General features: G+C 37.0%; 1 long non-coding RNA gene across 9 annotated transcripts in view; it reads left to right on the forward strand.

The window, feature by feature from the left end:
- LOC125323585 overlaps positions 1–13,072 on the forward strand; it is a 208,502-nt gene that overhangs the window by 179,835 nt on the left and 15,595 nt on the right. Inside the window, exon 7 of one of the 9 annotated variants that reach the window (XR_007202572.1) lies at positions 4,121–4,277. The exons of the other annotated variants lie outside the window; for them this stretch is intronic. This is a non-coding gene — a long non-coding RNA (uncharacterized LOC125323585). The remainder of the gene's footprint in view (positions 1–4,120; positions 4,278–13,072) is intronic. 9 annotated transcript variants of the gene reach the window in all.

Here is a 13,072-nt window from a genome sequence, read left to right on the forward strand (position 1 = left end):
TTCTGTTAGCATGATTAGAAAAGCTGTTGTTACAGACTATTTTCTATTATTTTAATTTTGTGTCATTATAAATTTTGACAGTTACTGTTTACGTTTCCCTGAAGCAAAAATGATTTAATGTTCAACACACACATTAAAATGTGTTCTATTTTCATATGTTAAAGCTGATAGAATTATAATTTAAGCAGAAATCTGTGCTTAACAGTGCAGCACATAGAATCTCTGAACACAGATGAAACTGAAACTTCTATCTGAAGGGAAAACAAAGGCAGCAGTAATGTGCCTTAATAATTACAGTTAGAGCTATGTGATATTTTTGTAATGAAATTCAAACCCAGGTGAAGATAAAGTACTTTGGGTTTTGTTGTGGAAGCAAGGCATAGTTTGAAACCTGGGCTTTCAGACTTGGTGACTTTATATTGGTGGGTTTTGTTGTGGAAGCAAGGCATAGTTTGAAACCTGGGCTTTCAGACTTGGTGACTTTATATTGGCTTTATATTGGCTCATAACCAAACCCATAATTTTCACTAAAAGTTCCTTTTCAATTTTCTCATCCATTCAAACTCAGATCTGACTGCTAGGGACAGTAAGTCTCAAATTCTAGAGGAAAATCCACTGACTTCACTGAATGCTGAAAATTCTTAGTTTCTAATCCTCTAATGTGAACACTTCAGGTTTACTCAATAGCTTACTGACCTTTACTTAGCCATGTACACATTTCAGTGGGAATTTTCAATGCTTTTTCACTAAAAATCGTGTTCAACAATATTTCCTGATCATTAAGACCTGTGTACCTAAAGCATAGACCGAGAACATCTTCTACAAGACCAGAATACAAATCTATACCTTTTTGCAACCTCTTTCTTTCTGTCAATTGTCAGATTCATATGAAATCCAGTTTTAATAACTCCTGGTATTGGATATTGAGTGTGACCAGTTGTTATGTATGGTGCTGTTAGAATTTGATCCTTCCTTTCCACTCTTTGTCCAAGAGGAATGCTCAAAGCTAAGCTAGAAAATAATACATTGAGATTGATGGTCCATGTGTATTCACAAAAATAAAACCCCCAAATCCCCCAAAACTGCAAAATTGATTTTATGACTTTGAAAGAAGAAGTGAACAATTGCTCATCTGAGTACTTGTAGGGGGAAAATAATTAAAAACAACAAAAAATCTCAAACTAAAACCGTACTTATATACTCGCCATGGAAAAAGAGTTCAATAGTTATACAGAATTTCACCTTGTTCTTTATTATATATTGTGCTAAATATATTAGAGGCAGAGCAGCACTAGCAAAATTTGAAGTCTTTTTAAAGGGAAGAGCTGAGTAATTTGATAGACTCATGTAAAAATGGAAAATAATTTAATGCAGATAGCAGAATATACACCAGAATAAAGTATGAAACAGAAGAGACACTTGCAGGAAGATGTGATATAGACTGGTGATGGCTGGAAAATTTCTGATATGGTGTCTGTCGTTAAAACAGGACCAAAAAGAGATCCTGGGAATTAAGACCATTGAACTTCACCTTGCTTCTGGGGAAACTGATTGAGAGTCTAATTAAGGATAGAATAGTTCAGCATATGGATAAGTATAACCTAATAGGGTCAAACCTGCACAGCGTTGGTAAAGGGAAAGCATACTTCTCTAACCTGCTAAAGTGCTTTGGAAAAGTTAATAAATTAGAAGATAAAGGTGACCTGGTGAACATAATTTATCTGGATTTTCAAAAAATTCCTGATGTGGTCCTTCATAAAAGACTATTAAAGGGAAAATATAACTGAGGTAAGGGGCAAGATCTCACAGCAGATCAAGAACTGATTAAATGATGGAGAAAAACTTGCTCTGAAAGTCTTCTCCTATGAGTGTAAAGAGGTTAACAGTAGGATTCTCTAAAGGTTCACACTAGAGCCAGTGTTACTTAATATTATTTTTAATGATTTGGAAATTATATCTGCTAAAACTGGCATTAGGCATTAGCTAGTCAAGTTGAGAAGACTGTGAGACTAGGAGAGATTGGTTAGATTGACAACACATATATTTTACCTTGGATAAGTATAAATTTTGGTACTCACTTTATGGGTTATTTTCAGTTCCAGCAGCATATTCTACATCATTATATTCTAGTGAGAATAATTTATCTGCTTTCTGAGTAAGGATACAATAGATATCCCTGCAGCAGCCATGTGGAATGGTTTGCTCTCTCTAGGTATAGGAGTAGACAGGGTTACATGAGGATGAGGAATTCCCATCTGTCAGGTCACTGGACCTTTTCTTCAGGGCAACCAGGCTGCATGGCCAGAACAAGAGTTGTGTTTATCATAAAAGATAAAAATCCTCCTTCATAAATACTCAAAAGTAAATCCTATTCTTATTAGATGTTGTTGGAGTGTCTGTGTTTTTGAGGCGCTTTTAATTGTGGCACTGACACTGCTGCCTACTGTTCATCTGCAGCCCAGAAGGTTGTAAACTACCACTGGTGTTCTTTGTGAGTTCTTGCCTGTTACTTCCCAGCACCCTCAATCCCATCTCTTCTTCATGAAGTGTCAGTCGGAACAACATTCAGTCCTGTATCTCCCGGTACCAATATCCCTGCTGGCTGTCACCTACTTTTAAAGACAATCAGGAACCCTTGCCTGATCAGATTAATCCATAAGTGACTGAGCAAATTGGCTCTGGGGGTTGAGTTTGGTTGGGGTTTTATAATTTGCTTTACTTTTTTCCCTACTGTCTTTTCTACACTGCATTGAATTTTGAATGTGTAAGATTATTTAAAACCCTACCCACTAAAGGGCTAAAGTAGCATGTGAGAAGACTGTGACCTTATATTAAGTATGCTATATGTAAGATACTCAGTTCATGGTGTGCTGCAGATTTCACATCTACTCTGTCTAAACTGAAGTCCATTCATTTTTTTTTAAATAGTTAAGCAGTGAGAGAAAATAGATTATATCTCCTTCAAAACTGAAATGGGTTCATCTAGTTTTGGTATAAGCTCAATGAAGAGCTTTTGTGTTGCTTTCTATGATGATTCTTAAAAAAAATCTATTTTACCATTTTTAGTGAGGCAAAAAGGCAATCTTTGTAAATGCAACATTTTGGACTATGAATAAACACAGTGAGGAAAAAAGAACGGCAAAAGAAATGTGTGGAAATTACAGCACTAAAAATAGCATTTATCTTGATCAATAACTCATGCTTTTAATTTTTTTTTCCTGAAAAATATTAATAGAGTTCTTTAAATAAAAAGAACTGATGCATTTTTTTCTCTTTGGTTGTTGAAGCCCTGTTTGTATTTACATCCAGTCATTTAATGCCCATTAAAGAAGTAATGCTATGTTAATGTAAGGGAAAAAAATCAATGCTACTCAGATCAGTAGCTGTGGGGAAACAGTGCAGCAGCTGGTTTGCAAACAGCAAGCCCACATAGATCAATGAAATTACAAGCTAAATCTGCTGATGCTCACAAACTGCTTCAGCATTGTGATGTCTAACCTTTCTCAAGTTCAAGATCTCTGGCAAGCCAGCAATAGCTAAATGAAGAAAAAAAAAGGAAAAAAAAAAAGGAAAAAAAAATGCAAGCACAGAAGAAACAAAGAAAGGACATAATGGGCTGGTGGAAAATTTTAGCATGATATATAATACTCCACTTTTGAAGTTATCAGTATAACTGCACATTTGTAACAGATATAAAAGCCACTGTAATCTCCCAGTGAGCAAAGCTGCAATCTACACACTCTGGAGATTTTCTTCCTTAAGAATGTTCAAATCTGTCACATATTACCTTGAACTGTAACACTGGAGGGCTAGAGAGCACTTCAGTAATGTGGTTGTTAATGTGAATTCTAGAAAATAATTTATCAATGAGCAAAAGTACAGCTTCTGCCATGTGCAGTGTCTTTCATTTTATGGTATGGTTGTAGCTTTTAAAATGGTTTGAATTTTGTTAACTTGTAAATTAAACATGCAGGATATTTGACTTGTTGAATGCAAGATTCATTTGCATATTTTATGCTATTTGTATGGTAAGGGAAGAAGCCCCATTACCCCAAGGAAAGCAACACTGGGCTTTATCAGTATCATGTGAATAACATGCCTGTCAAATGATTCTTTTCAGGGCAGTCCTCACCCCATTTGTGCCACTTTTTTAAACACAGGAGCATTTTTCAGGCATTAATCAGCAAGAAGATAGGGGGAACCAATCTCTGAAGATTGCTCCAAACGGAACACATTTTATAAAGGGAAATAGGTTCATTCCAAGAACAGAATAAAAGGTATCTTGCATTTCCTTCAAATATTGACAAATGTATTTTGTGGGGAACAAAATGTGTACTTGGCAAATATATAATTCTTATTGGCTACTCATGTCCTATTGCTTTACAAATATTAATTAAATGTCACAGTTTGATTCTGTTCTATTGTGTCTGTTTTGTAGGTCGTAAATAAAAAAATACCTAGAGGTTGGAAATATCTTTTTGGTCTTCCAGCCAGGGAGTAGCAAAACAAAAAATGGATGTCTTTTTACCTGTCTTCTGTTATTATAGGCTTGCATTATTTTACACACGAAGCACATTCAAGAATCAAATAAACAGTGAGGTGAAGTGTGATTATTTCTTGTATTGTCAATTGTTTCTGCTGAAATGATCAATTTTGGATTTCACTTAAAAGTTGCTTTTCTTCTCTACCTTTCTCAGACACTTAATAATGAAAAAAATGAAGGAATATTTTAATTTTGAAGTACTACACTTCTGTTTTTCTTTTGCTTATAGATACAGATACAGCCATTTTCCTTCCATTATTGAGCATTATGTCAATTCATTACTTTATGGTGCAGCTCAGCAGTGCTGATGGCCAGATGTTTCCTGCTGGATGTGTAGGGAAGACTGATTGTGACAGTAGTTATTAACAAGGTGAAAACTGACTGTGTACACTAACACTGCTGGTGGTGGGCAGATGCTGGTGGAAATCTCTACTTCTACTCCACACATTGGCTAGAAATGAGAGAGATGCCCAGCAGAGGCTAGGAGTTTTTGCTTCCAAGCCTGATCGAAGATCCACAATGGCTGTGGGGAAACACCAGAATTTCCTCACAGAGTCATAGATCAACAACACTTAGGTGTGCTCACATGAAAGATAGGACGTCTGAGAGCTTTGTCTTCAGGTTTTATTCAGGCCTCTTTCTTTATTTGGAGCTTATTGAGAAAACTCTTGTGAAAGTACTGAAACTGCTGAGACACTCCTGAGCTAAAGAGAAGGGTCCTGTTGGTAACAGCATGACCAGCACTTCTGCAAAAGACTTTTTCTTTCAAAGCAAAATATGAATTTGTAGTGAAGACTTTGTGGTCATCTTAAGTAAATGAACAAGCTTCTATAAGGAAAGCTGTTCCCGTGAAGAAGCAGGTATGTGAAGAAAAGCAGTTCATCGAGTCTATGTGCCTCACTCAGGTTTACTTTGTCCACCTGGCAAGCAATACTAGCCATTATTTTGTTTGTCTCTTTCCATGCACTGTAGTTTGGCAATCAAAGTATGAATCTTGCACATCATAAAGAGTGCATCATTGCAGTGAAGAAACAAAAAGGATAATTGTAGGGGGTGCAATTGCATTGTTCAGAGTTTTTTATTTTAAGAAAAACATCACCATGCTTGGAGAACCCCAGTAATAATTCCTCTTGACTGCAATAAGTACCTACTTTTGAAGAAGAGAAAGCTGATGAGCTGCAGGCTTCCCTGCTGCTAAATTCGTCTAACAACCCACTCATGATGTTTTCTGCTTTAGAGACCAATAGGAACTTTATATATTGGTTGGATGCTCTTCTTTTCACTCTAGCTCAGATCCTAAAACTTTTCTGTTGACCTGAAAAGCTGAATGCAGTTTGGTTACTAAGCAGCATCAGTTGTGAGCATTGTTCAGTTACACTATCACACTATCACATGCAATTTTACAGAAATTTGTGATTGTAGATCTTCCCAATCACCCTGAATGTAAAGGATATGTGGGGTTTGGAGTTTGGCCTTATTCCTGTATCTGAACCATGTGGTGAAACTTCATCTCTGCAAGGATAGAAACCAAAATCCTGAAATTTGCATCCTGAAGTACCTCAAACCTTTAAATGTGGGCCCAGACCAAACATGAATTTTGAGGCTTATTAGTCTATCCTGGTTGTCATTTTTGACAGTGATCAAAATGTGAAGTAAGAAATTAAAATCTATTTTAAAATTTTCTTTAAAAAAGAAAGATCAGCTCCTTTGACAAATAGGAATATGGTTGGGCAATCTTTTTCTCCGATCTCTGTTATCGTCAGCAAAGCGTATGTACTGAATTGAATCTGGATGAGTAAGTGCTATGACAAAAGCTGTACTTTTATTATATCAGAACATTGCTGGAAAGTACAAACAGAAACCATGAAAAATGCTGTTTTGATGAGACAGCTAGGCCTCTAACCTCGAAGAACATATACCCTGGCTGCTCATTTGGAAAGAACAAAATGTTTCACATCCACTCAGTCACTGCACAGAAAAAATACTTCTTGAGAAATATATCAGTAAAATTCATGCAGCTTCAATGGAATTATGTGTTGAGGTGTTAATTGTATTTGTATACACACTGCAAGATTTTATTTTAGTCAAATACCAGTTTTACTGAAAATTTTTGGCTTAAATTCACCCAGAATGGCATCATTCAAGAGAGAAGCAAAGCTGAACCAACTTTTAGAGCCTAAGGACCATTTTTTTCCGGAACCCTAGAGAACACGTTTCTGCCCTTGGTGTATGCCACATGTGTGCAGCTTCTGCCAGGTTCTTCTCATGCTGTTCTGGTTTCCCACCATGTTGTGACCCAGCATGGCCAGGAACACCTCACAAGCCTCTTTTTTGCAAGCGTTGTCAGATTGGTGAGGGGAGAGGATGGCCTTGCACTTGATGCACAACTGAGCCTCTGGGATAACTTTTCCAACTGTTCTCATTCAAAAGCTACTTCTGAAGTTTGGCATAGCCATTATATGCCATGAGATGGTCTGTGTCCAGTAAAGTGCATCTCTTTCTGGTTTGCTTCACTGCTGGCAAAAAAGCACTTAGAAGTACTTCTATTTTCAGCAGAGTGACCTCAAGGTCTGTAATGACTGATCTTAGACACTTTACATGGTTTTGGCTGGAATAGGGTCAATTTTCTTCACAGTAACCAGTATGAGCTGTGCTTTTGATTTGTACTGGAAAGAGTGTTGTTACTGCAGGGATGTTTTCATTATTGCTGAGCAGTTCTTGCATGGAGTCAAGGCCTTTTCTGCTTCTTATCCCAATCCAACAGCAAGTAGACTGGGGGTACCAAAGACTTGGGAGGGGACACAGCTGGGACAGCTGACCCTCACTGACCCTCACTGACATTCCATTCCATAAGGCATCATGCTCAATATATAAAGCTGAGGGAAGAAGAAGGAAGGGGGCAGACATTGAAAGCGATGACATTTGTCTTCCCAAGTCACCATTGGGTGTAATAGAGCCCTGACTTCCCAGGAATGCTTGAACACCTGCCTGCCCGTGGGAGAGAGTGAATGAATTCCCTATTTTGCTCTGCTTGTGTGTATGACTTTTGCTTTACCCATTAAACTGTTTTTAGCTCAAAACAAGGGTTTTCTTATTTTTATTCTTCTGATTGTGTCCCCCTTCCTGCTGCGGCAGGAGTGAGTGAGTGGCTGCATGGGACTTAGTTGACAGCTGCAGTTAAACCACAACACACCTTCTTTTCCAGAGCAGGATTTTCCACTTACAAAGAGCTGGGTTTTCATTCTGTCTCTTTGTCAGTATTTTGCACTTAAAGGCATTGGTTTCAGCTGTTCCACTGGCTCAGCAATCTTGAGCCGATAGTGAGTGGGAAAAACATGATGGAAAGGAACAGAGCTGTACTTCCCATCATAAGCAAAGATTTGTTCTGCAGCAAGGGTAACTTGCACTAAGAGAAACTCAAATATAAAAAACATTGCCTGTACAACATTGACAACAACTGAAAAATAGCGTAAGACATGTGAGGAGCTAAATATATGTTGTATATTTATAATACTAGGACTCGTTTCTCTGTGTCTGTCTTTGTCTGTCTTGATGTGCATATCCTGTCTCCCTGAAATGGGAAATTAATGTGTTGGATAGGCTGTCTTTGACATTCATTTTCATCATTCCTATGCTTAGCAATCCAAACCAACTTTCTGATAATGAAGTTCATGTTAGGAGACAGCGGACTTTTGTATATTAGACATTCTAATTTGTGTGCGAGACTAGTACTGCTTACTTTATGTTTGTTGTAGCAGCACTGCTAGATCTGCACTGGTTAGTGGCCCTGTCAGCATTTCCACTACAAATTTCAGTATTTTAGAGTTTAAAAAACAACTGTTGTTTTTCGTCAGTGGTGCTGCTTCATACATGCTTAGTCAGCAAGAAAATGATTTTACAAATTTTGTGTTTAGGTTATTTTAGCCATTTAGCTCTTTGATTGTAGATGCCACAAAACAGTGTGGGAAAATGGGAAGCGAGGGTTTTTTGCAAAGCTCGGTCCTGAAAGTTGTTTAAATGTTTTTCAGCCTGCCAGTTCATGTGTGTTTGATGTGTTTTATTCTATTAAAAGGCAGTTACTTTATGACAAAAATAGATTTTCTAGACTGGAGGGTTTGGATGTCTTCGCAACGAAAATTTCACTGACAACTGTTCCCCCATTGCAAAGGTCCGTGCACACGTGATGAGGAGCAGATCTGGACCTATTCAGATGCCAAATCTGTCCAGCTTTCTTAATTTCACACATGTGAAAGTTGGCCTTAATACTCAACTTAGTGAAGATGACATCCCTGAGCATCTGCTTCCTCTATCAAATATTCAACACTGGTTTTTTTCCCCTAACTTTGTTTTAACCTTCAAAAATGGTGACAGACTCCCATCCCTAACCCAACAGATAGAACACGTTCACCTTTATTTTACCCTCAGCACTAACTCCTCTTTCTCGCGGATGGTTTCATGGAATAATGTTGCCATTATTTCTGCTCAAGGTACATTAAAAGCTGTTGCCTTGCTGCTGGCGTGTTATTTTGGCTTCAGGATGGCAAAGGTTGTCATGTGGGGCAGCTGGTCAAGTCAGTGCTCCAGGCAAGAAGCCAAGGCTGTCCTCTTTCTAGTGTTGCCACTTTCTTTCCTCCCCAGTACAAGATCCCTCTCTTCCTCTCAAACTGATACAGAAAGACTATTAGAGAATTAATCACACCTCAGGTGTCTTGGGGAATATTCTTGATTTTCCAGTCACTAATGTGTGAAACTCTTATACTGGAATAATGCCATATGTCAACCTGTGGCAATATCGGGGAAATATTGACAGCATTTCATTAATGAAATGTTGAGCTTGAATGACCTGTAGGCTGAAAATTGAGGTTACATAAATTTAAAATAGTCTCTCAGCTATCATTTGATCTAGAGTTCCTGCATGAACAAAAATGTTGTCTCTGTGGTCACCAGAAAAAAATTGTTATTGTGTTACGGTAAGAAAATCTTGCCCAAAGACTAAAACTGAAAAACCTCTCACATTGCGATGATAGAAGGACTTTTAAATTTTATAGTGGCTTTTTTTTTTCTTTTGTAGCCCCGTGATAGTGTTCCCAATAGGATTTCCCTAAATAAACTGAGTGTATGGATGCATGCTACTGAATTTAAGCTCTTCATTGTGAGTTTCTCCATTGATTATGTCATGTGTGTCTTTACACTAAATTCATGGCAGAGTAACCATTATAATCTAAAAATTATTATTAAAAAAGTGATGGTTTTCAAAGACTGTTACTGACAAATTTTACCTGTCTTCAAAATGTGAGAAAAAGAAGCCATGAAAAGCCAGAATAAGAAGTGCAAATTAAGCAACACAGCAGAAATATTAATTAAATGAGGTTAATTGGGTTGGGGCAGGGTGGTGGGAAATGCTCTAATCCTCTGCATTACCATGTGATGTTTTAGTCCTTGATCATTCTCAAGGCCAGGAAAAAATGGGATTGGAAATTACAGCATGGAGGAGGAAAGAAATGTAATCAACATTTTCATTTCTTATTATTTTGCACATTCCAATGGGAGGGAGAGTGCTTGGGTAGTCTGCTTTAAAAAGAGGAGAGTGTACAAAGCACCAGGATCTCTCCAGAGAATGCCAATCCTGTCTTGTGCAGTAAATTCCTGTGGCCAACCCCACAGGGTAGCTGGAATTGTGAAATAATTAGCATGGCCCTCAACAGATAAATAAGTTTAGAGATGTTCTTTCCTATTTTTGACCTTTCATTTGAAATTAATTTCCCTTATTTGCAACTCTTAAGTGTTTTTACCCTCTCTTTGTAAAACAAAGTAAACTCAATCTTTTATTCTCCAATTCTTTTTATTAGTAACCTGATAAACATGAAGTTTTCTCTTCCCTAAGGAGCAACAAACAATACTAGAGTGTGCATGATTATTCGTAGACTCCTGTCTCCCAAACAATTTGTGAGTTTGCAATAACATACTGTGTCTTTTTTCCACTAAACTACAAAATCCTGGATGTTGAAAGAAAACATTTAGTTTGAGAGTTTTCAAAAAACTGCTGCCTCTGTGCAAATAATAGCTAACAACATGTAGACAGTATGAAACACGTGATCTTAATATCTGTCACTGAGATTCAAATCTGGATTAAGATCTGCTTAATTCAAAATTGTATGAAAAAACCTATGTAGAATTTGCAGAAACGTAATGATTTTCAGGCAGTTATAAGAAATAATTAACCTTCTCAGAAGTTATCCTCTTTTCCTTCAAAAGTATTTTGGTATTTTCATTTAAATCAATGTTTATGGACCCATAAAGCCAACTTTTCAAACATAAAAATTGTTAATATTCTTCATTTCCTTACTTGCAAATTTCTGTTTGAATTTTTTTAAAAAAAGGCCAGATTGGATGGGGTGGATCTGAACAACCCAGTCTAGTTGAAGGTGTCCCTGGCCACAGGAGGGGGGTTGGAAGTTGATGATCTCCAAGGTATCCTTACAACCCAAACCATTCTATGATTCTATGGTTCCATGAAGGTTTCTCTGCCAGCTATTAGTATTGCTGACACATGTCTTTGTTTCAGTTTTTAAAAGTCCCTGGATGACAGCTGGGATGTTCACAGACTGGACAGTAGGGCATTTGCAATCATGGCTGAAAAGTCAGCAGGGAGAGATTTTATGCACTGTTTTTCTGGGCACTCAGTTCTGGGTTTTTTGTTTGTTGTTGTTGGTTGGGGGTTTTTTTTGGGGGAAGGGGAAGGTTGGTTTGTTTGATTTTGGTGGAAGTGGGGCTGTAAAACAATACTTCACTGCAGAGATAATTGTTGTGGGTGAATAAAATGTTGGTAGTCAATTACCCAATACTTAGAAAAGCAAAGCCCCAAACTAAACAGCCTGATTAACAATCTTACAGGAACCTGACCCACAGCCACTCACAAGAGCTGCCCTGCTATGTCTCAAGATATATGTATATATGGAATTAAGCAGAGGGTGACAACTTAACTTGGATTTTGTTTTCCCTTTCCTCTGTCAAATTTGTTAAGTTTCTCTTAACCCTCCAATGATACCAACTGGTGTTTTGTCAGCTACAGTTTTAGGAGAATGTCAGCACATTCTCAAGGATTTTGGTTGCCATGGATAAGAGTATTTCTTTGATTTTTCTGGGACAGTGTATATTAACAAACAGGGTATTTTGTTTACTTTCTAAAGCATATTTAATATTGCAGCCTATTCATTCCTTTAAATTTTTATAGAACATCTTGTAGAGTGTGGGTCCTCTTTAAGCACTGTCAAACTTCTGTCAAACTTTAAAGGTCAAAATCAACTGTGACACCTACAGTTCAAATGTAATTAGTTGGAGATTTACTGGGATTTTATGCCAATCTCCCAGTACCTTAGGAGTGACGTGATATCTAACCTTATGGGATCCCAGGAGAAGTACAGGTGGATGTGAGGATAAACAGTAAAATATATTAGCTAACGTGCCGCACCTTTTAGCAAGTCATCAGTCTCCTACACTGTGCAAGGAACAAGAGTGCATTCAATATTTTATTTAAAACAAATAACCTGCCAGTCTCTGACATGGCCATCTAGTACAAAGTTGATGTATTTATTTAAAGCTTAGCTCATTCTGTATGTTCTTGGATCATTAAACTGAAGGACTTGTACAGTCGTGATTTTTAATGAAGCATGTTTGAATAATTATGCTAATTTACAAAGCACTAGAATCAAATCAAGTGATCAAAGTTTTCATGATTACTATCGTGTTTTTGTAACTTCCCCCATCACTGATTTCTGGATAGACTCTAACCCTGACTGCTTTTTTTTTTGTCATTTATTTAGAAATTGCCACTAATCAATGTAGAAAGTTAAAAAAAAAATTACACTAGAAAAGAAACACTTTTTGTGCTATGTCTCTATAGTGGACTTTGTATGAGTTTGAAAGTAATATAGCTCCAACAGACACCAGCCTAAATACAGTCTACAATCAATACTATATTCTGCCTTGACAGAAAGCTGAATTTTTATCTGTTAAACGTGTGAGCTTGGGGCAGCTCCGTGTCTGAAGTGGTTTAAATCTGAAATGTGATGTGCTGCAAAGAAAGTTGATTGACATCTTTGTTTATTGAAAAGTATTACATGAACAACAAAACACGGCCAGATACAGAACACTCCATTGCAAAGTGCAGCTGTGTTATTTTTCAATCCTATGTGTTCTGCCCCTTTGATGCCTGTCTGATATAATAAAACTGCAAGGATCTTTTTTGATTCAATAGTAAAAAATTTGGACAAGGGCGAGATATGGAGATATATATTGGTAGCAGGGGTTTGGTGAATATCTTTCAAAAAAAAATTGGGGTTTTAGGTTTAATGTTTCTGAAAATGAAAATAAATTAGTATACATTTAATAAGCAAGTTGTCTGAGTGTGCTTGAAATATTTTTAAGTATGCATTGTAAGAGGGAGAAAAGAACAATGATGACTAATCTTAAAGCATTAAATATGCAGAATACAGAATTGAGTTACATTTAAATTTCATGTTAGAATAA

The sequence above is a fragment of the Corvus hawaiiensis genome, chromosome 3 (genome assembly GCF_020740725.1).
Source record: "Corvus hawaiiensis isolate bCorHaw1 chromosome 3, bCorHaw1.pri.cur, whole genome shotgun sequence".
Classification (NCBI taxonomy): domain Eukaryota; kingdom Metazoa; phylum Chordata; class Aves; order Passeriformes; family Corvidae; genus Corvus; species Corvus hawaiiensis.